Source organism: Ursus arctos, unplaced genomic scaffold (genome assembly GCF_023065955.2).
Source record: "Ursus arctos isolate Adak ecotype North America unplaced genomic scaffold, UrsArc2.0 scaffold_13, whole genome shotgun sequence".
Taxonomy (NCBI): domain Eukaryota; kingdom Metazoa; phylum Chordata; class Mammalia; order Carnivora; family Ursidae; genus Ursus; species Ursus arctos.
The window spans coordinates 23431032-23456637 of NW_026622797.1; positions in this window are offsets into that span (position 1 = coordinate 23431032).

Sequence of the window (25606 nt, forward strand, 5' to 3'; positions counted from 1 at the left end):
TTTCATGGATGCATGCTTTAAGTAAGAATAGCTTGTAGCAATCTTCAAAGAAAGAGAACACTTTATTAAAATTGGCTAGAGCATTTAAATCAATTGCTTGGAAAAAAAATAAATAAAACAAATTGGGCTGGGCAGAAAGCAAGTAGACTCAGAAATGTCAGTAGGCATTTTGTAGGGCTAGTTTTGACAAGACACTTGGACTAAATATGCTAGTAAGATAATTGCCTTGCCAGAGACAATGGAAAAAAAAAAAGAGAGCGCGTCATTAAATTGTCAGGAGTGCCAATCTAAAATTCTAAGCTTTTTCCAGAATGCATTGAGCCATTTGATTTTTTTTTACAGTGGAAATACTTATTTTTTGGCATACTATAAGTATTTTAAAATGGTCCCCAAGAGATATTAAACCAAATAAAATTTTGATTTGTTAGAAACGTTGATATTGTATAACAAGGAGTACAAAAGCCTTATTTAATATTTTAAATTTTATCCAACCTGAAAATTTTAATATTCTAGTTTTTCAATATGAGAATAGCATAATTTTTTTATCTTTAAAATAAAGAGAACATATTTTTTTCCTTGCTTTTACTATTTGTTTTTAAGATGTAACCATCCCTGCCCTCACCCCTGCAAGGGAAACTGTTGAGTGGACATGTAAAATCCTATTAAAAATCAGTATCCCTTTTTAATTAAATAGAAAACTAACTGAGATTGGAGAAGACATTCTTGTGTGTTTATCTCTTCTCACTTTCATATCCTTTTTTCATACGTGGCCATATTTTTTATGTCGCAGATGAAATTAATGCCTTTTATAAAATGTTCAGTTTCAACAGATTTGCTTTATTTGGAGTGTTTTATTTTCTCCAATAAATTTTCCTCTAAATTTCCTGATGTAGTCCATGCAAAACCCCGCAAATAGTGTAGTTAATATTTTCACTGGCATAAAAGGTATTGCCTTGATGTGGGTCAACAAGGATTGAACATAAAACCACAAAAAATAGCTTCAGAATGTGCCAAAAAAAAAAAAAATGCTGTCAGAAGTGAATAAAGATGGAAAAAGAAGAAATATTTCAAAAGAATGTTTACTTTTATGTCTGCACCATGACAAATCAGTATTGCCTGAGTAAGGTTTCAAAAGTAAACTAAGTTGGAGTCTTCTACATTTCTCTTGAGTGAGGCTTTACTTTATGACAGGAACAGATTAGTTTCTCCTTCAGTGATACAGGTTTCTGGTTGGTTGTTGCTATTGTTGTTTTATCAGACATTATCAATGTTACATACCTATTGACTTTGCCCCCAGTCACTTTTTCTCCTCATTATTTTTATTTTTATTTTTTTTTTATTTTATTTTTTTTTTTTAAAGATTTTATTTATTTGACAGAGATAGAGACAGCCAGCGAGAGAGGGAACACAAGCAGGGGGAGTGGGAGAGGAAGAAGCAGGCTCACAGTGGAGGAGCCTGACGTGGGGCTCGATCCCGTAACGCCGGGATCACGCCCTGAGCCGAAGGCAGACGCTTTAACCGCTGTGCCACCCAGGCGCCCCTCTCCTCATTATTTTTAATGGTATTACTCTTTCAGGAATTTAACCTCAACTCAGTTGAACTGATAGATATTCTGTACTTTTCTCTTTTACCAAAATTATAATTATTTGTGATTGCTTAGTTTCAATATATTCCACTAGACTCTAGGCCAATAGTAAACATGTAAAATATCTGTTCAAAGAAACACACTTTTCACATACTATGGAATGATAATGGCTTTTGTTATATATATATTTTTTATGTTACTGGAAAAAAAACATTCTTTAAATGATAGCCACAGATTGGGTTCTCCAGGATTCAGATTATTAAGGGGTAGTCATGATATCAAACTTGTGGAAAGGAAGGGAGGAACAGGGTTGGAGGGAAGGGTAAGGTTGATCTGCAGTACAGGCCTGGCTATCTCAGCCAAATCCATGGGAAGCTCTGGGTTAAAATGCCTCTTCACATATTGAACCAAAATGACCACCCCTCTGAAGAACCCTTACCTAGAATAGGTATTAAATGTGTGCTTCCCCTAGAAAGGCTGTGACTTTAGAAAAGGCAGATCTCTGCAGTTGGAGAAATCCCTCAGAGTTGACTTAAAGAGCTGTAAGTGTTGAAGGGAAGGTGCATTTGTATCTACCGTAGATAATCCACCCCTTGCACCATTCAAAATTTCATATGTTTGTTGAATACCTCCTCTTATAGTTCACACTGGCCTCTCATTCTGGGGAAACAGAAAAGAAAGGTGAATGGGACAAATTATAGCCCTTTCTGTTACAGGTAATCTTGTACAACTGATACTGATTGCTTCTTTTCTACATTACCTATTCTAGAGTCCCGTCATCCTCAGCTAACACTTCTTTTTTTGTTGTTGTTCCATTCATACCTTTATTTTTTTAATTTAAATTCAGTTAATTAACATGTAATGTATTATTGGTTTCAGAGGCGGAGATCAGTGATTCATCAGTCATATTATACCCAGGGCTTATTACATCACGTGCCCTCTTTTTTTTTTTTTTTTTTAAAGATTTTATTTATTTATTCGACAGAGATAGAGACAGCCAGCGAGAGAGGGAACACAAGCAGGGGGAGTGGGAGAGGAAGAAGCAGGCTCATAGTGGAGGAGCCTGATGTGGGACTCGATCCCATAACGCCAGGATCACGCCCTGAGCCGAAGGCAGACGCTTAACTGCTGTGCCACCCAGGCGCCCCTATGCCACCCAGGCGCCCCATGTGCCCTCTTAATGTCCATCACCCAGGACCCAATCTCCCCACCTCCCTCCCCTCCAGCAACCCTCAGTTTGTTTCCTATGATTAAGAGTCTCTTATGGTTTTTCTCCCTCTCTGGTTTCATCTTGTTTTATTTTTTCCTCTCTTCCCCTACAATCCTCTTTTGTTTCTTCAATTCCACATATCAGTGAGATCATATTATAATTCTTTCTCTAATTGACTTATTTCACTTAGTATAATACCCTCTAGTTCCATCCACATTGTTACAAATGGCAAGATTTTATTTTATTTTATTTTTTGATGGTTGAGTAGTATTCCATCAGCTAACACTTCTACTGGTCTCAGTAGCTTATCTGGTGTTGTGATTCATATTCACAACCATGGTCCATAAACTCTGATCAGTACAATCTTATAATAATTGGGCAAAGTAGTAATAAGAGGCACCCAAATGGATCCACCTATGTACCAAACCTATCCCTCCTTGCCCCATTGTGCAGCAGTGCCCCTATTTTCTACTGATGATCAGAGTCAATTACCACTGCCAAGATGATGGTAATTGCATGTTGGTCCGTTAGCATACAGATCCAAACTGCCCAGGTGATAGCTTAAGTATAAAATGCAGTGGGAACTCTTTGTGTTTTCTGATGGAAGTATTCTCCCAGTGGGAGTCAGGAGCTCTAACCATGCAGAACATAGAATTGTGGAGATAGGGAGAAAATATTCCATAAGGAGGACATTGGCAGTGATGGCAGTAGGCCACTCTTACTCCCAACCCTTTGTTTCCAGACCTATGCATTCTTATGAGAGAAAAAAAAATACAATATATAAATATTTTTGATTAAAAGTATATACTGTGTCTTGGAGAATGTCACCCGATATTTTAAAGTATTTACTTTAAGCTGGCACGTCATCTATGCCTTTATAACTTTCTAAAGACTACAACTTGTGGATGTGATAATGGATATGATATTATTTTTGACTTACTAACTTAGTTGTCTGTGTGTGTGGGGGGGGGGGTATTTTCAGTGATCTAAACTTGCCTTTACTCACTTTAATAGCTTTTACCTCACAGATCATAGAGACAATGTGAGAGTCATACCAAATACCCACATGTATCTATTCTGATTATAAGTTTTGAAACCACAGAAATAACTGCTGGCTGGTTCTGTTAATACAGTGAACCCATTATGATCTAGACCTTAGCCTCCATTTATTGCCTGGCTTCCAAAAGCCTCTAACCTAACAGAGGGAACAAAATGATGTTCCATGTTCCTGAGTATCAATGTCAACTTAGACTGTTTCCAACTTATACTTAAAATGTTTGGATATTTCCCATTTGCCTACTGCAGTTTTCTGAGTGGTCAAAAATGTCTTTGGGGAAGGACTCTAGTTGTCATTGCCATGTACACATTCCAGAATGTTAGAGTATCCTTCCTGCTGGGGACCTGACCTCTTATGTAATTGATGGGTTCCATGGCGAAAAATTGGCTAAGGCCTGTAAATAGGGTAAAGGATCCTGACTTTTTATTGAGGCAACTGCCATTGACCTTTTGATCATTCAAACATTTTTTTTTTTTTTCCTGGTTCCTTTTTGAGTAGTATGCTTGTTGGATGCTGACCTAATTTACCCATAGGGAGCCTGCGTTCTTTCAACCATTTCCACAAATATCTATGGGTCAGTTCCCCTTGGCAACCACTTCAACATTTTTTCCATCTATTCTGACAGGTGCTACTGCGTTGCCCCTCTCGTTTGAAAAGGCATTATCACCATTGCAAACAGTGAAGTTAGGTCTGAACAGTGTCTCCTAATAGCATTGGCCCACAGCAAGGAACCACCTCTGAAAATCTTAGGGATGATGGTACTTCTTACCAGAGCATTTCATGTGATTTCAGTATGTGATGTACCATTAGGCCTTCACATGAAACACCTGGGTTTTCCAACCTTATATAGCATATATTTTCTTGTATAACAACTTGTCTGAGGCCTTTAATCCCTTCTTCCACCATCTAACAACAGCACTTCTAATATTATGACCTCATTGAGCACAAGTCATTTTTTTTCACATTTATCAGCCATACTAATAATGAGTTTACAGTATATCTGGGGGCCTTTCCAGGTATTGAATCCTGAACTTCAAGAGAATGAATCCAAATTAGTTATGATGCTCTTAGCCAAATTTTTCCTTTTATCAAGACCTTGTTAATGTCAGTCCCCCATATTCTTCCTCAACTACTGCTGTGACAGACTTTTAGTCCTGCAAGTCCTCTGAGGTGGATTCCTGTTCTCTTCTCAAGCCCAGCACATCCCTGGCTGAGTTTTGCTGCTCTTCATCTGTGGTTAGAAGCCCAGTGACCAAGGAGGGAGGTGGAGCCAGATGCTGAGAGATTCCTATGTAGGCTTGAGGGGGAGAAGCCTTTTACTGTCTTCAAGCAGGGAAATGTATTGCCTCTTCACTATCAATTACCCATGATTTCTCTCAGCATTTTATCTTTTTCCAGCTCTTCACTAGGTTTTAGAAAGCTATCCAATCCTATCATTCTGATCACTTACATCCTCTTGGTATTTTTCAATTCTGATTCATCTCATGAGTTAGTACATTCCCTTCCACCATTATATAATCCCAATTCTCCACAAGATCTTTTAACAATTGCACCTTTACCTTATGTCTGGGTATCTGTGTTTTACCAAACACCACAACTGGGTGTTCATTGCTAGCCTGGTGCCAGATGATCCAGCCTTAAAATGACATTTTAGCCTGTGATTTCTGGGGTTACTCCAATCAACAACTTTCACAATTCGGATTTCACAGGAAGCAGCCTTGAGACAGAGCTTAACATAGAAGTTATTTTTGAGGGAGGACCTTATGATCAGTACCTTCAGAATGGAGGAGGCAGAAGCACAATTGAGAAGAGAGAATTTGCTCTGTAATGTGGCCTGAAAGCCTCTGCCAACTCAAGACAGAGTGCCCTTAGAGTGGTCCCATGTTAGACCAAAATGACTGGTCCTTTAAGTCTTTAGTTGAATCAGTCATTAGAAGTGGGCAGGGGACTTCTGTGAAGCTAATCATCAGGGAAACAAAAATCAAAATATCACCTCATACCTGTTAGGGTGCCTATTATTAAAAAAAAATTAAGCCAATGTTGGCAAAATGTGGAAAAATTAGAACCATTGTACACTGTTGTAGGAATGCAAAGTGGTGCTGTGGAAAACATTGTGGAGAGTCCTCAAACAAAGAAACAAACAAAAAACTACCATATAATCTATAATATAATCCTGTAAGAATTGAAATCATGATGCCTAAGGGTTATTAGCACTCCCTGTTAATTACAGCACTATTCGAAATAGCCAAGATGTGAATAGAACCTAAATATTAGTGTACACACACACATACATACCCACACAACACACACACACACACACACACACACACACACACACACACTCTAATATCATTCAGCCTTAAAAAAGGAAATCCTGCAATATGGAACAACATGGATGAATCTTAAAGACATTATAATAAGCAAAATAAGCCAGTCGGAGAAGGACAAATGCTACATGATTTTACTTATGTGTGGTATTTAAGATAGTCAAACTTAACAGAATCAGAGAGTAGAATGGTGGTTACCAGGGGCTAGGGGGAAGGTGAAAATGGAGGAGTTGCTAATCAGTGGGCACGAGGTTTCAATCACGCAAGAGGAATAAGTTCTAGAGAATTGTTGTACAATATTGTGCCCATAGCTAATATTATATTCTGCATTGTACACTTAAAAATATGTTTACGAGATCTCCTAAGTGCTCCTACTACAATAAAATAAAACTTTAAAAATACTCTTCAGTAAATTTTATTTTTGTATCGTGTTTATCAAACTAAATCAAAATAAAATAGGCCTTCAAAGATAATAGTGTTACATTTATTAAAATAAAGCTTTCAGAACAAAGTTAACATTCAAAGGAGTTTTGAGTCCTTTTGCCAACTTTTACAAAGTTATAGTCAATTTCTTAAATTGGTGATATTTCCATATAAAATGGAGGTAAATGTACTTAAATCATACTTTACATAAATTATTGAGTATTGTTTAATTTCTACAGTGTGAGTATTGTGCTGTTTTTTTAAATTGAGGCATAAATGACATAAAGTATCAGTTTCAGGTTTACAACATAAAGACTTGTTATTTGTATATATTGAAATTATCACCACAAAGAGTCTAGTTAACATCTGTCACCATATATAGTTACAAACTTAGTTTCTTGTGATGAGAACTTTTAAAATCTCTTGGTAACTTTCAAATATGCAAAACAATATTAACCACATCCCTATGATTTATTTTATAAATAATTAGAAATTTATGCTTTTTGACCCTCTTCACCCATTATTCTCATTCCTCACCCCTCATGTCAGGCAACTGGCAATCTGTTCTCTGTATCTGTGAGAGCTACGTTTTTGTTTGGTTGTTTATTTAGATTCTACATTTAAGTGAGGTCACGTGGTATTTGTAGTTTTCTATCTGACTTAGTTTACTTAGCATAATGACCACAAGGTCCGTCCATGTTGTCACAAATGGCAGGATTTCCTTCTTTTTTATGGATGAATACTGTGTGTGTGTGTGTGTTCATTTTCTTTATTCATCCATTGGTAAACACTTCAGAATTTTAAACATTATGTAAGAGAATTGGTTTCAAGCTACCACAAAGTACATGCTTTAGTCTTTCCCCACACACTCCAAACTCATTCTTACAAATGATAAAGAATATAAAAAGGTAATAACTACTTTATTACCTTTTTTTTGCCAGTTCTGCTGGGGATCACAACTCACTTTGCTGTGGTCAGTACCTAGAACTTCTGGATACATCATCTGAAAAAGGTTACTGCCTGTGCGCAGATGCTAGCAAAGGAAGAAGTACGGCAGGTCACTCATCCCAATTATTTAAATTTTCACAAAGTCTAATGCACAAGACAGTACTGGCATATACAGTGTTCTTTACTGCATTGCTGGATAAAAACATGGTGAGAAAATTAGATTCAAATGTAAAATATCCCATCTTCTGGATCCAAAGGAAATAACTTTAGAAAGTCAAAACCTTTACTCTGGGTTTTCTTTGTGTAAATATCCGCAATTTTAACCTGGCTCCTTTGCCTTCAGTTCCTTTCTTCCCTACTCCCCTCATCTTTCAGTCTCCATTACCTTCTAGGAACCCTAGCTCTCTGTACAGGGTTTGAACTCATTCTTTCCATTTCTACCAACAGTATCTCTCTCCAAATCTAAGTACTTTTGCATGGATTTATATTGCCCTAGGGTGACTTCAGTCTGATAGTTGGTGACAGTGCTTGTATCACTGAACTTCACTAAGCTTCAGCAGTTCTGCTGGCAGAGAAATGAGATTTTATCCCAGAGTCATGAAATGGGGAAATGGGGTTCTAAGTTCTCTTCACTCTCTCCCACTATTTGAAATCTCAGGCAAGACTACGTTGTCCTAGTGCAATTCCTCCCTCTGTGAGTACTGGTTGCCAAGATTATGCATTATTCAAAGACATGACTTCATTTTCATGTTGATTTAAATTTCCATCTAATTTGTTAAGAGCCTCAATACAAAAAAGGAGTCCACATTGCTCATTATGATATGGAGCAGAGATTGTAACTTTATTTCATACCTAATCCTAATTGTATCTTTTATTTATTTTAGATTAAGAAAATTTTCCAGTACTTTCAAACATGTATTAAAATGCTTTAAATTTGAAATTTTTATTTATATTGCCAGTGGCCTAATTCTCCCAAGAATTATTTTGCAGTTTATAGGTTTCAGCTCCATTGTGAAAAGAATTCTAAAATTGATACAAATGGTCTTTTTTTTCCCTTCATTTTTTGGTATGGCTTTTACAGATACAGTAGTCAGTGAATGAAGTGAAGGTTCATTCAACCTCAGTAGCCAGCCAGATTATATCAACATACTCAGAGGAGTCTATTATTAGAACTATTACGGAAAACATAAACATTACCTATGAGATTATTTCTTCTTGGAATATGCATTCTTCATATCATCCACAGTTGGGTGTTTCAGAAAGCAACTTTTAGTAGGACAAGTGATGGATATAATGCAGGATCTAAATAAACCTTGAACCTCCTATTACTTGGTTCTATGATGAATATGGTCATTTCAGGCGGTGCATTGTGGTATGCTAAAGCCAGAATATTTGGACAACTGACCATAGAGAAATCAGTACTTCATAACATGAATCAAATAATACCTTCAGGCATTTGCCTAATTATAAAACAACCCTCTGATATCTGTAAAAATATAACCGCTAAATAAAATTATAAAAACTTAAAAACTATTATCAGTATCACTATTACTAACTGCATTGTTACCTTAGGGAGGAGTCTGAATTATATTTTCCACAATCAAGCAACTGTTTAGTTAAAAATTAGGAGTTTTGGGGTGTAATATTAAAATTTTTGATGAGTGGAATAAACTTCATTAAGTTTCTTCTCCAGTAGAGTAACAAGAGAATTTTCTAGAAGAACCTCACACCTAACATTCCAGTGTTTCTTGATTAACTTTCAAATCGAATTGATGAGAAATCACCCTGAAAGCAGTAATGTCTGACATCCCTCAGGAAAAAAGTTCAGTAGTTAGTAAATATCTGCACTCTCTTTTTTTCCCCCTATTCAAGAACCACTTGCACAGGAGATGGAGAAATTGAAATAGCATCTCCCTCATTATTCCATCCACATGGCTGGCAAAATGTAATTGTTAGAAAACAGAACTGATTTACTTGACTGTCCAGTAAAAGCCGATTTGGACCTGGAACAGATTGAGTGTTTGCTTTTTTTTTTTTATTTATTTAATTTTTTGACTCTGGCCAATTTTTTGGAAGAAAATTTTGGTCCTGAACCAAATGTCAGCTTTTAAATAAAATTAGCAAATATTTTGCAATGTCGAAATTTTTAAAAATCACATTATTCCCCAAGACAAATATTGTTTGTTCTCTTAACAAGATACTAGAATTATTATTTCTGGATGCTTTTTACAATTGAGTCCTTATATGTCTATATTGTTCATTTTACCTTTCTGTTTGTAAACTAAAGCAATCTTTTATTTTCATCCTGATGTTTGATTCTATTAAAAACTAATTTTAAGTTATTTGAGTTGATTTGTTCTTTTCTGCATTGAACATACAAATTATATGGTGGTAGAAGAGGTTTCCCTGACTGAATGTATAAACAGATGATTTCTTACAGAAAAAGTCATTGATGAGGAGTGAAATACAATAAAAACTGGAGTAACAGAATAGAAAAACTAGCTGATTAAATATATGATTTAAATAGCTATAAAACAACATAGGATAAAGGAAATAAAATCTTTTCAACTTCTAGGAAACCTGTTAACATTTTAAATAATTAAAAATCATACAATGCTAGAATTAAAGATGATACCTTAGAATCAAAATATGGGACATGCATATGAGGAAACCGGGTCTGATGAGGTTGAACTTACTCCAGAGCATTTAGGTAAGTAGTAGCACGTTATGGATTAAAGCTTTCCAAATTGATTACTATATCCTTGTGACCATAATGCTTTATTAAAATCCAAACATCTCCTGATTTTCTTCTGGAATGTCATAATAAGAACCTGATGAACTCACTCTTTCACTAAAACAATGGAAGTAGTAACACAGAATCAACTATTTCAAAACTCTGGTTATTCACCAAAGCCACATAATGAATGAAAACATCCTGTATCCAAGAGAAACTATTGAACCTCAGTAAGGTGGTGGGGTCTCTGACTTCCTGACATCAGGCTATATTCCACCAACTCTTCCCACCCAGTTCTGTAATCTAGTAGCTAAAGCTGGCAGCATTGTGAACAGAGGAGATCGCGAACCTCTTTCAGAACCCTGTGAAAAGCATCATCCCCATAGCACAGTAAATATTTTGTCTGAACTTGCAGATCCCTGGAAAATCTCTATTTTCAGGATATAATGGTAATTTGATTTGACTTGGGGGTGGGTAGTTACCACCATGGTGTTACCAGCATAGCAAACTCTGGCAATATCTAGCTGTCTAAAGCTGTGATTTCAGCTTAACATTCACTTTGTGTCCACACAAATTGGATTACACTGTACAATTGTGGTTTTTAAAATTCTTAACTCTTTCTTTGTGACTCCACCAAACTTGTATGTACCAAACTACCTTATTTTCCTGATTTTTTACTTGGTAACATACAAACCCTGTTTAACTTTCCAACTTCTCAATGTGTTCAGATGGGTGCACCTGAAACACACACGCGCGCGTGCGCGCACGCACACACATACACACAGTTTTACACAACCATGCTGACTAGTCTCAAATTAATGATCAGGAATCCCAAGTGAGTTGGTAATGAGTGTGGGCAAGTCATGCCATATTTCCCTGGTCCTTCAGTTGAGATGACTATTTCACATATTTCTTCTCTAATTTCTGGTCCTGTCAGCTAATGAGACCTTCTAACTCACTGAGAAAATTGAAACAGTCAGATAATAGTCTTGACAAACTCCATTTACCATGAATACCTACTTTCACCCACAAATTAACCTACCCTCTATCATATTTCCAGGGATGTACTATTGTTTCCCTATCTAAAATATCTTCATCTGTGCATGAGATCACTTTTCCTGCCTAATCAATAGCTTCAACATTTTCCTCATCTCTTATATCATCCATGTTTCTGGTACTTCAAGGATTACTCTCATTAGTAGTCAAACATCCTATAATTTCTTACATCTGATTAAACATCTTCTAGCAGCAGGAACCAGGGTGCCATAGCAAGATGAGTGGGAGCAAGATGTAACATATGGAGCAGCCTCCTCGGCAGGTCCCTCCCTTCAGCCTCCAGAAATGACATCATCAGATTACAGACTGGTTAAAATCATTATTTGTCCACAAAGTTGACTCAAGAAAAGATGCTCACTACTATCTCCTAGCCAAAAAAGGAAAATGAGCAGCCTGCACAAATTAGAATTTGACAATATTAAAGTAGGATGCCTAGATGCATCCAACTAAATTTATCAAGAAATGTTGCTAGAGACTGAAAATTGACATTACCCTTACAGTTTGGTGGAGACTTGAAACACTAGTTGATAAGTCAGAAGTATCAAGCTGTCCACCTTTAAATGCATGAAGAAGGTAAGCCAGCTCTCAGAAGGATCATCAATAAGTTCAGAAAAAATCAGGAAATTAGGGAATTCTGTAAGGAAGCAGTATTCTTCTGTCTAGGAAAAGGTAACTGCTTATTGAAGCTGTTCTTTAAATGAGCCTGACCCACATGGTCAGGACTCTATGTATATGAACTCAGGTCTTAGCAAATCACCAGGAACTATAATTGGGTGCAATTACTCTTTGAGTAGCAGAATACCAGCTTTTCCCAAAATTTGTCTATAGATTCAACATAATATCTGATATCAAAAGGGTTTGGAAAGACAAATGAACCAGAATAGATTAAACAATCCTGAAAATCCAAAAAATTACTACAAGTGTTCTAATATCATTTCTTGCAAAGACTAATTGTTCCCAAACTAATTGTCTTAACATCTCAGCTGAAAAATCAATTAACCGTAAACGTAAGAGTTTATATCTGGACTCTCAATTCTGTCCCACTGATTTGTAAGCCTATATTTATGCATATACCAAGCTGTTTGAAAACTTTGCAGTAGGTTTTGAAATTGGGAAGTAAAAGTCATCCAACTTTAGATGGGTTTTTGTAATTCAGGATATATTGATAATAAAAAAAAAAAAAAAACAAGCCACAGAATGGTAGAGAATAATGGCAAATCCTATTAGAAAGTGCTTGCATCCAAAGTATAGAAAGGGTCTTACAACTCAGTAATCAGAAGATAAGCTAATTAATATAGGAAGTTTTCTTTCATCAAATATCTATAAATGTTTAATATAAAAACTTCAATTATAGTACTTAAGGAATTGTATGTTAAAAACATAATGAATTTCTACTTCACATCCAGTAGAAAGTCTATAACTTAAAAAAGATCATATCAAAGTGTTGAAGAGGATGTGGAGAAACTAGAACTTTCAGAGACTACTAGTGGGAATTTAAATGGTACAGGCACTTTGAAACACAATTTGGCCATTTCTTAAGAGGTTAAACATAAATTTATCATACAATCCAGTAATTCTACCGGACTCTGAGATCATGACCTGAGTCTAAGGTAGATGCTTAACTGACTGAGCCACCCAGGTACCCCAATATATTTTTAATTTTTTGAGGAACCTCCATACCATTTTCCACAGTGTCTACACCAACTAATATTTCCATTAATAGTGCAGTAAGATTCCTTTTCTCATCCTTTTCAATATTTGTTATTTCTTGTTGTTTTGATTCCAGCCTTTCTGACAGATATAAGGTGATATTTCATTATAGTTTGTTTTGCATTTTCCTGATAATTAGTGATGTTGACCATCATTTCATGTGTCCGTTGGCCATCTATATGTCTTTTTTGAAAATTGTCTATTCATGACCTCAGCCCATTTTTTATTGGATTGTTTGTGGGGGGTTTTGTTGTATAAGTTTTTAAAATATATTTTGGATATTAACTGCTTATTGGACATATCATTTGCAAATACCTTGTCCCTTTTAGTAGGTTGCCTTGTTGTTTTGTTGATGGTCTTCTTCACTGTGAAAAGTTTTTGTTTTGGGGGTTTTGTTTTTTAATTTTGGTATACTCTCTATAGTTTATTTTTGCTTTTGTTTCCTTTGCCTGAGGAGACATACCTAGAATAATGTTGCTGAGGCCAGTGTCAAAGAAATTACTGCCTATGTTTTCTTCTGTGAGTTAGATGGTTTTGGGTCTCACATTTATGTCTTCAATCCATTCTGTGATTATTTTTTGTATATGGTGTAAGAAAGTGGTCCAGTTTCATTCTTTTGCATTTAGCTGTACAGTTTTCTGAGAACCATTTATTGAAGAGACTTTTTCCCATTATATTTTCCCCCATATATTCTTGCCTACTTCATTGTAGATTAATTGGCCATAAAATTGTCAGTTTACTTCTGGGCTCTCTATTCTGTTCTGTTGATCTGTGTGTTTATTTTTGTAGCAGTACCATGCTGGTTTGATTACTATAGCTTTGTAGTATATCTTGAAATCTGGAATTTACAATACCTCCCTATTTGTTCTTCTTTCTCAAGATTGCTTTGGCTACTCAAGATCTTTTGTGGTTCCATATAAATGTAGCATAATTTTTTTAACTGTGAAAAATGCTCTTAGTGTTTTGATAGGGATTGCATTGAATCTGTAAATTGCTTTGGGTAGGTAGACATTTTAACAATATTATTCCAATCAGTTAGCATGGAATATATTTCCATTTGTGTCAACTTCTGTTTCTTTCATCATTGTATTATAAGTTTCAGAGTACAGATCTTTCACCTCCTTGGTGAATTTTATTCCTAGGTACTTTATTCTTTTTGGTGTAATTGTCTATGGAATTGTTTTCTTAATTTTCATTTCTGCTACTTCATGTATAGAAACCCTACCCATATCTGTGAATTAATTTTGTATCCTGCAAATTTACTGAATTCATTTATTACTTCTAATAGTTTTTTGGTGGAGTCTTTAGGGTTTTCTATATATAGTAACATGTCATCTGCAAATAGTGAGTTTAACTTCCTTGTTACCAAAATGGACGCCTTTTCTTTTTCTTGTCTGATTGCTGTGGCTAGGACTTCCAGGACTATGTTGAATAAAAGTGGCAGAGTGGACATCCTTGCCTGTTCCTGATTTTAGAGGAAAAGCTCTTAATTTTTCACCATTTTCACCATTTCATCATCACTTTTCACCATTAGCTGTGGGTTATATGGTCCTTACTATGTTGGGGTATGTTCCCTCTAAACACACTTTGCTGAGAGATTTTATCTGAACAAATGTTGAATTTTGTGAATTTTTTTTGCATCTATTGAAATGATCATATGATTTTTACTCTTCATTTTATTGATGTGGTGTCTCATGTTGATTGATTTGCAAATATTGATATGCCCTTGCATCTCCAGAATAAATCCCACTCGATAGTGGCGTATGATCCTTTCAGTGTGTTGTTGAATGTGGTTTGATAATATTTTCTTGAGAATTTTTGCATCTGTGTTCATTAAAGACATTGGCTTATAGTTTTTGTTTGTTTGTTTGTTTGTTTGTTTGTTTTTTGTAGTGCCTCTTCTATTCCTCTTCTATTTTTTGTAATAGTTGAGAATGAGTACTAACTCTTCTTTAAATGCTTGGTAAAATTCACCTGTGAAGCCATCTGTTTCTGGACTTCTGTGCATTGGCAGTTTTTTTGATTACCGACTCAGTATCATTAATAGTAATTGGTCTGTTAAGATTTTCTATTTCTTCTCCATTCGGTTTTGGAAGATTGCATATTTCTAGCAATTTATCAATTTCTTCTGGGTTGTCCAAGTTTTTGGCATATAATTTTTCATAGTATTCTTTTATCATCCTTTATATTTCTGTGGCCAGTTGTTACTTCACTTTCATTTTTTTTTTTAATTTTTGGGTCATCTCTTTTCTTCTGATGAGTCTGGCTAAAGGTTTTATTTATCTTTTCAAAGAACCAGTTCTTGGTTTCATTGATATTTTGTTTTTAGTCTCTATTTTATTTATGTTTTGATCTTTATTATGTTCTTCCTTCTATTCACCTTGGACTTTCATTGTTCTTCTTCTAATTCCTTTAGATGTAAGGGTAGATTGTTTATTTGAGCTTTCTCTTTTTTCTCAAGGTAGGTCTGTATCACTATAAATTTTTCTCTTAAGAAGGGGAATTGTGTCCCCCAATATTTGTATTTTTGTGTTTTTTTTTTCATTTGTCTTCATATATGTTTTGATTTCCCATTTGATCCATTCCTTCTTTAATCCATTTGTTTAGTAGCATGTTGTTTAGCCTTCATGTGTGTGTATGTGTGTGTGTGTGTTTTCCCAGTTTTGTTTTGTTTTTTTAATTGTGACTGATTTTTTTTGTTTTATACCACTGTGGTCAGAAAAGGTACGTGATATGATTTCAATCTCTTAAATTTATTTAGACTTGTTTTGTGGCTTAACATGCCATCCATCCTGGAGAAATGCTCCATGCATACTTGAAAAGAATGTGTATTCTATTGTTTTGGGTTGGAATCTTCTGTATATATCTGTTTTGTACATCTGGTCTAATGTGTTTAAAGACACTTACATCTATTCATTCATGTAAGTGGGATATTAAAGACCCCTACTATTATTGTATCACTGTCAATTTCTCTCTTTGTATCTGTTAATATTTGTTTTATTAGGTGCTCCAAGGTTGAGTGCATAGGTATTTACAATTGTTATATCCTTTTATTGGATTGATCCCTTTATCATTATGTAATACCCTTCTTTGTCTATTGTTGAAGTCTTTGTTTTGAAGTCTATTTTGTTTGACATAAGTATTGCTTCTCCCACTTCTTTTTTGTTTCCATTCACATGGAAAGTAATTTTGCATAGACATAAAAAGGCATATGATATTAATATGTGTAACAGTTATTAAACTATTGTCTTTCAACTTAAATCCTATCCTTTTATATTCTGCTCTGTGGAGTTGGTTCTGGGAAATGCAAACCACATTTGTCCTTTACCAGCTAGCTCCCTATTCAACTTTGCCAGTAGGATGTCTAACAGGAGACTGCACAACTGGAGAAGGAAGAGGAGATGTTTCCTGTTTGCTTTCTCCTCCTTACTCCTATCAGCACTGTCCAAACCTGGTTATCTTACCCCAGGCAGTACCTGTGTGTTCCAGTAACAACAAGTGAATCAGTTTTGCAGCACCAGCTGGCTGCTCACTGATATTATCCCCCTCCCAACACACACTTAGCAGGTCCGGAATACAGGTCAAACAACTTTCTACAAGCTTACAGACCCTGAACCAGCTGAATAGCGCTCTTTCTTCTTTAGTGTCAGCTCTGAAAGGCTTCTCCACCATGTGTTAATGTTTTAATCATTTCAGTCCCTTTTATTTGTTCCCTCAACTCTATCTTTCATTGGCTGCCTGGGTGAAAATTTAGTGTGCACTTTATGCTCTTATTACTTAGTTAGCAATGTTTTACACCCAGTTAACAACATTTTCATATTAAATTTTTATGTAAAATGATATAGATTCTTTTCCTGATTGGATACTGACTGATATACCAATATAGATCATTTCTGGGAGGTATGGGAGTAGATGTGGGGATGGGGATAGAAGCTGCATCATACTTAGATGCTGTTGAATTTTGGATATTTATTTACTATTGCCAGTTTGGTGATATTTTGCTTGCTTTTAAATGTCTCCATTTCTTCATTGGCAAAATAAGTAAAATTGCATTTCCTTACCAGTTTTTATACTAATTAAGTGTGTTAAAGTGTGTTTTATTTGATAATAGAGCTCACATATAGTAAGAGTTCAATAAATTATAACCATTATTATCCAAAGGTTTTTTTATGAATTGGCATAATATCATTATAAAATAAATATTTATTTAAAAATAAAATAGCCCAGGGGTGCCTGGGTGACTCAGTTGGTTAAGCATCTGACTCTTGATTTCAGTTTAGGTTATGATCCTAGAATTATGGGATCGAGCCACATGTCAGGCTCCATGCCCAGCACAGAGTCTCCTTGAGATTCTCTCTTTCCCTTTCTCTCTGTCCCTCCCCCCACTCACATTCTGTCTCTCTAAAATAAATAAATAAAAGCATAACTAAAAAAATAAATAAAAGCAAAATAGTTGCTTTTATTTATAATTGAACACCATAATTCAAGTAATATCTATTTTATCAAAATGTGAGCCTCAGGTTCTTTCCTCTCATGATAACCTATTCTTTCCTATTTTCAGAATAGAAATCATTTAATTACTTGGTAAGTCATTCATAACTTAGAAATCTATATATAGTAAGGATAACACGAGGAATAAAATTACAAGCCAATATCACTCCTATCCATACTATCAAGTCCTAAACTAATTATTAGTTTATTGATCCAGTAATATATGAAAATATATAATAACCAATTTGGGTTTATTTCAGGGTTTCAGGTTTACTTTAATGTTATGAAATCAACATATAATTCACTAAATTAAAATAAATTTTGAAAAAGTAATGGTCATATGAAATAATATCAAAAAGTGTGATAAAATTCTGTATTATTTATATGTGGACATGTATAAAATCTAATTAGAAAATTGGGAATGGTAAGAAACATCCTAATCTGTAAAATGTATCTATGAAAAACCTATAGTAAATATACTAAACTATGAAATATTGTAAAGATAGAGTATATCCCTGATTTGGAAGTCAAGCTCACAATCCTAAGGAAAGATATTCATTGAAATACATAAAATCAAGATCTTCTATCAAAAATACCATTGAAAGAGTAAGATGGAAGACACAGGCTCGGGACTCCAAGGCGTTTTGGGTTTGTTTGTTTGTTTGTTTGTTTAAATCTGGTGGTGATTGCATGATTATTTGTGATAATCCACTGAGATATATATTTAGGTATGTTATACATTTACTATTTATCAAACAGTTAAAAAATAAGGTACTATGAAACTCTCACCTTTATGCAAGACACAAGGAAGAATTTTAGCAAGGATTTTAGAAGGGAAGGGCACTGGAAGTTACCTAAGCAATCTTATTTTCAGTGCCAAAGGATTTAAAATACCATAGGCTCATGGGCAGTGACCCTGTTCAATAAACTCTCTTCATATTTTAAACATTTAATCATAATCAGGGTCAGTGTACTGTATTAAATTTTATCTTTACTTGTTTTCTGCTTATGTTTTTAAAATCTGTTTATAATATAAAGGTTTTTTTTTTTCATTTTCTTTTTTTTTTCCTGTCCTATGCAAAGTTCTAGAAGCAGAGGATAGGCCTCCCAAAGGACAAGAAAAAAACTATATAAACTATATAAAATTATATATATATATATATATATGTTGCTGGATATATATATATATACATATATATATATATTTCATTCTGGCATTTATAGGTAAACTAGAAAACGATTTGAAAGTGAAACTATGGAAAACTAGAAAATACAATATTTGAAAAAGGAAAATATTAATACATATGCATATATATGTGACACAATAGGCACAAAATTATATAATCTTTTAGATATAGTCAAAATTAATGGTGATATTTTTAATGAAACCAACATATTAAATGTGATTATCTTAAATTGATAATATTAACCAGTTCATTTCTAATGAAATTTAAAATGCTAGTCAATATAACATAGGATGGTTAAAAGTGGAAGTTATTTTAAACAATATACGATTGTTTCTGCATTTTTTTTGTAAAATATGAGCAGTAATTTATGGTGGGAAGTCTATTTTTGCTAACTCACTATGAATGTGAGTATACAAAGTTTTCAAAAGATAGATAGCCTCCTTGCTATAAGTATATTTTCACAAAAATGACAAAAAGATCACAATCATTAAACCTAATCATAAATGGATTACCAAAGTTTACCCTTAGCCAGAGATATATAGTCAAAGAGTTTTAGGAGTACAAAGCAGTTATTAAAAGTGCTGTGTGTTTTAAAATCCAAAGCTTCCTGTTAGGTAGATCTGTAATGGTAATACTTCCTATCAATCAAATCTAATCTTCCTATTCACGAGGATATCCCAATGGTAGAAAAGACAGGGAAGTTTTCAGGGCAGCATGTCCTTCATAGCTGGAAGGCAGGTTGCAAAAAAATGATCAGAACATAAAACTGTGCTGAGAGTGGACTTAAAGTCCCAGGGTTTGTTATGAAGATGGGCCAAAAGTCTTGTAAGAAGGAAGAAGTAAAAGCAAGTTTGGAAGAGATACTCTTGCTTATTCTTTTTAAGTTGTAGGTATTCTAAACCATTTTTCAAAAAAGCTTTATTTAGTTATAATTGACATATAATAAATCTCATGCTTTTAAAGGTTGCAATTTGATGGGCTTTGCAATGTGTATACAACTTGTGAAATCATCATCATAATCAGAATAATGAACATGCCCATCTCCCTGAGAAGTTTCCTTGGGCTGCATTATAATCCATCTTTCCCACTTATCCCCATCCCCAAAATGTACTCCCAGTCTTCAGACAGTCTCTGTTTTACTATCATAGGATTTGATTTTCCAGAACTTTATTTAAATAGTATAACACAATAGTTTTTTTTTATCTTCAGCATGATTATATCGAGATTAATCCATTTTATTGTGAGTAGCAATATTTCATTACATTTTATTGCTGAGTAGTATTCCATTGTATGGAAATATTACAATTTATTTGCTCACTTGTTGAGGGAAACTATTTCCAGTTTTATGCTGAGGACTTTTTCATGTGAGTTTTGTCATCTGTATATCTTCTTTGATGAAGTGTAAGTTCAAATATTTTGCTTGTGTTTTACTGCATTGTTTATCTTCAAGGTTCTTTTGGATAGATGGCTTTTATCAGTTACATGACTTAGAAATATTTTCTCTAATTCTGTGGTTTATCTTTTTATTCTCTTACCAATATCTTTTGAAGTGCTGAATTTAATTTCTGATAAAGGTTCAATGCACACTTGACAATAATACATGTTCTGTTGGGCAGAGTGTTCTGAAAATTTTAACAAATCAGGTTATTGATAGTACTGTTCAAGTTACCTATATCCTTACTGAATTTCTGTCCATTTGTTCTATTAATTATTGAGAGCAGGATGATGAAATCTTTAATAATGCATTTGTTTGTTTTTATTGTGATTTTTGGCTTTAGGTATTTTGGTACTTTTCCAGGTGCTTTAAAGGTTAGAATTGTTACATCTTCTAGATAAATTGGCCCCTTTATCGCTATGAAATTACCTTATTTATCTCTGATAATTTTTTCATTTTGAAGCCTAACTTGTTAGGTTAACCTAAAACTAGGTTTAACCTAGTATTAATATAGTCACTCTTGTTTTATTTTGCAGTATTTAGGTGGGGATTGCTTTGTGATATAATCTGATGGTCTCTGCTTCTATAATTTGGGTGCTTATGCATATGTATTTAATGTAGATTTTTATGGTGGTTTAAGTGTGTCATCTTGCCATTTGTTTTTAATTTCTTCAATCTATTTTCTTTTTCCTTTTTTATAAAGCTTCTTTTGGATTGAGTGTTATGATTCCATTTATCTTACTTGCTGACTTATTAGCTATAACTCTTCATTGTGTTATTTTGTTATTTTTGTGTCTACAGTATTGATCTTTAATTTATCACAGTCTACTTTCAATGATATTTGATATTCCATGAGAATATGCTATGTAACTACATACTTCCATTTCTCACCTCCTGGTCTTTGTGTTATTATCATTTTGCATTTTACTTCTACTCTGGTAATAAACCCCATTTTGTGTTGTTTTATTTTTGTTTAAACAGTCAATTATCTTTTAAAGATATCTAAAAATAACAACAACCACCACCACAAAGGACTATATATTTAGTCATATAGTTCCATTTCTAGTGCTCTTCCTTGCTACCTGTAGACCTAGATTTCTTTTGATATTATTTTCCTTATTCTTGAAGTTATTTCTTCAACATTTTTGGTAGTATTGGGCTGCTAATCATAAGATCCTTCAGATTTGTGTAGTTTTTATTCCTATGTCTTCAAGTGCACCACTCTTTATTCTACAATGATTAATTTGTTGTTAATTTCATCAGTGAATTTTTATCTCAAGCATAGTAGTTTTTATCTGTACAAATTTGATTTGGGTATTTTAAAAATATCTTTCATGTCTCTGCTTATCATGTTTCATCTTTCCTCTGAATTCTTGAAAATGTTGAATACAGTTATGATAACCGCTTTAATATTCTTGTCTACTAATTCTATCATCTGTGCCATTTGGGAAATAGTTTCATTAATTTACTTATTCTTCACATTTTCCTGCTTCTTTGCATGCTTGGTAAAATAATTTTTTTGGCTGTTACAATTTTTTAATTGAGGTAAAATTCATATAACGAAACATTGACCATTTTTAAATTGTGTGCAGTTCAGTGACATTTAGTCTATTCACAGTGTCGTGCAACTACCACCTCTTTCTAGGTCCAAAACATTTTATCACCCCAACAACAAACCCTATACCCATTTAGCAATCAATCCCCATTCTCTCCCCGTCTAGTTCCTGGCAACCACCAATCTGTTTTTTTTTTTCCCCTTCTTTTTGTTGAAGTATAGTTGACACACCATGTTACATTAGTTTCAGATGTACAACATAGTGATTTGACAACTCTACGCATTATGCTAAGCTCACCACACTGTAGCTTTCACCTATCATAATACAACACTATTACGATACCACTGACTATATTCCTATGCTATACCTTTTACCTCCATGACTCATTCATTCAATAACAGAAAGCATGTGTCTCCCACTCCCCTTCAGCTATTTTGCACATCCCTCTGGGCCCTTCTGGCAACTATCAGTTTATTTTCTGTATTTATGAGTCTTTTTCTACTCTTTTTTTTTTTTTTTTAGATTCCACATATAAGTGAAATTTTATTGTATTTGTTTTTCTCTGACTTATCTCACATAGCATAATACCCTCTAAGTCCAGCCTTATTGTTGCAAATGTGCCTGGTAATTTTTTTATAGGATATAAGATATTGTTAAATTTACCTTATTGGGTAGTGATTTATTTTTGTATTTTTATAAAGATCCTTGAGCTTTGCTATATGTGCAAAATCAGTTTTATTATTTTGGGTATTGCTTTGAGTCTTTGTTATGCAATACTAGACCTTCACTAAGTCTAGGGTAATTTTTCCTCATGACTAAGGCAAAACTCTTTTGACGACTCTACCCATGGCTTGTGTGTTATGATGTATTCTACTTTGATATGAGAACAGGCCTTGTGCAAGCTTTGGGCATCCTTTTTCCCTCTGATTTTTTTTAATTTTTTTTTTTTTATGGGTAGTTCTTTTCTTTGACTCAGGTAGTCTATATGTATGTACTGGCTGACTAACACTCAACTGAATATTAGAGTGGGAACTTTAAAGATCTCTGGAATGCTCTCCCTAAGTAGCCCTCTGTTCTCTTGTTCTCTGTGCACTCTAGATGCCTTGGTCTTCCTAGAATTTCAGCTCTGCCTGCTTGTCTCAGGAAACCTCAGGACACTGGAAATTTTATCCATATCATCACTTGGGACAATTGTAGGGCTTATATAATTTTTTTCTGTCTTTCAAGGATCATTGTTCTTCATTGCCTTATATCCTTATTCTTATATAAGATATACACAGTTCTTATAGAAAAATTGACAATGGTTGTTTCCTATATTTTATCTGACATTTTAAAGTTCTCTCATGTGGGATGGTAAATCTGGTCCCCGTTGCTCCATCTTAATCTGAAGAGTAGAAATTTCAAGTAGTCTCTAGTCTAACTCTTTATTCACCATTAAAGTGAAACATCCCTGTAGAAAAAGCAGGGCCATGTTACTGTCATAATCAAAGACAAGGAGGTATCAAAGCATTTATAAATAACACTATTATTTACTCTGTATTCTTTTTTTAAAAGATTTTTTTTTTTCATTTGAGAGAGACGGAGAATGATAGAGAATGAGCAGGGAGGGGAGAGGGAGAGGTAGAAGCAGACTTCCCGCTGAGCAGGAAGTCAGACATGGGGCTCAATCCCGGGATCCTGGGATCATAACTTGAGCCAAAGGCAGACCCTTAACTGACTGAGCCACCCAGGCACCCCTTTACTATGTATTCTTAATTATTAAGAAGCATAAATATTGTCATGCACCACATTAAATATCTCAGAAAACACACATTGAAGTTTTATTCTATGTAAACACTAATCTCTGTTCATGTATGATGAGTTCACAGAGATTGTTGCCTCATAGTGTAATTATTTGTTCACAACGTAAAACCTGCTGGAGGGAACTATCATATCAGCTGTTGTCATCAAACTGATTTGACAACTTAATTCCTGTCAATGTGTTCCTAAGGAGCATAAATGATTTACCAATTTGTGAGCTTTGTTTTAAACAAACTGAATCAAAATCTCTAGATACATGGTTTGGACCATTTTATTAAAATAAAATCAAATTAGATACAGAAAAAAAAAGGCAAAATTACTTTTCACAGGTAGTGTGATTGTCAGGTTTAGGAAGTACTAAACAAAACTACCGTGAGTTGTAATCTAAGTATTTCATATAGTAGATAAGAGATCTTTTTAGGATGTTGTGTATTTTGACAACCTGCAAATATGGCTACTGAGACTGTTACTCCCCCAGTTAATACTAAATATTTATAGGGCTTTACTTAGTAATATTTTCCTTTTTTTTTTTCCCCCCCCAGAGAGAGCACACATGGTGGGTTGGGGGGAGGGCAGAGGGAGAGAGAGAATGTCTATCAGGCTGCATGCTCAACAGGGAGCTGATGCAGGGCTTGATCTCCCAACCCTGAGATCATCACATAAGCTAAAATCAGTTTTACCAGTCGAAATTTATTTTGTAACCTCAAAAAAGGGAAGTATATATCTACAATGGGTTTTTGTGAGAGAGAAGGTGCAAAAGTGCCTAGAACAATACTTACATAAAGCATATGTGGAATAAATATATATTGTTATTTTCTTTCCTCCATAGCCCTATATTATTTAAGGTAATGGAGAGTATATGTTTTTCCAAAGTGAGCCTAAGATATCTACTACAACACCAGCGCAGAGTATGTTAAAATAGATAATTTTATTAATAGGTATATTCTGAAAGTACATTTTTAAATAAAAAAAGCATTAATAAAAATAAGATTTAAAGAGCAATTGCCAACAACTTTTCTCAACTTTGTATTATGGCACTCTTTTTTTTCTTTCTTTTTTTTAGTAAAATAAGTTTCTTAAAATGCCTAATTGTGCATATGGATACCATAGATGATGTTCTTATTGGAAATCATCTAATCTAAAGTCCTGTTCTATTTGTGGAAGATGGTGTCATAGAGCTAATTTGGCATTGGATTTCCCACTATCATCCATAGGAAGTAATCTTTATTTATATTTTTAAACTGAAACAAAATTAAATGCTCTTCAAAGTACTTGCAAATTTAGCATGAGAGTACATTGAAAGTTTGAGTCAGTAAATATTTCTAAGTTTTGAGAGTTAAAAAAAAGCAGAATGATGGTTTTGAAAAGAAAGAAAATATTTCCCCCAATATTTCTCTTCCTCTCAAGGCATTTTAGTTTTCCACTTGTAATTTCTCTCTATTTCCCCTTCAACAGTGGAACAGTCTTTTCTCACATCATAACTAGAATTCCACCCTTGCCCAACCAGGATATCTTGACTGGAAGTTTGTTATACTTGGTGGTGGAGTCAGTAAAAGAATACTGATCTTTTTCCTAAACACAGGCACATGTTACATTTTTGGCATGTATTCTGTATGTTTACATTAAAAAGGAAAGTCTCTTATTTACTTATCACAAATGGCATCTGTTGAAAGTATATTAACTTTCAGTGCCCATGAAACAATTTATGAATACTAATTAATTCCACCTGCTGAGATACTTTAATTCTTAGGGGAAAATGCTGTTTTTTAAATATATTTTTCATAAGAAATATGTCAAGTGTTTGTAGATGCAGTTGGACCAAAGTCTTCTTAATCAAAGACACTAGGTAACCAGTTAGCAACATTCCAGAAATGACACATATCCAGTTTTTATAAATTTTCCAAGGCTTTATAGACAGAAGCATAGAAATGAAGCCATATTCTGTATGCTTCTAAAAACTCCCCTGTAACTTTCAGAGGAAACTGGAAACAACGTATACAAAGCAGTATCATGAACACACAGATGGCAAATATATCATGTGTAGAGCAGAAGGTGAGGATGAGAAAACTCTAGGGATACACTCCTA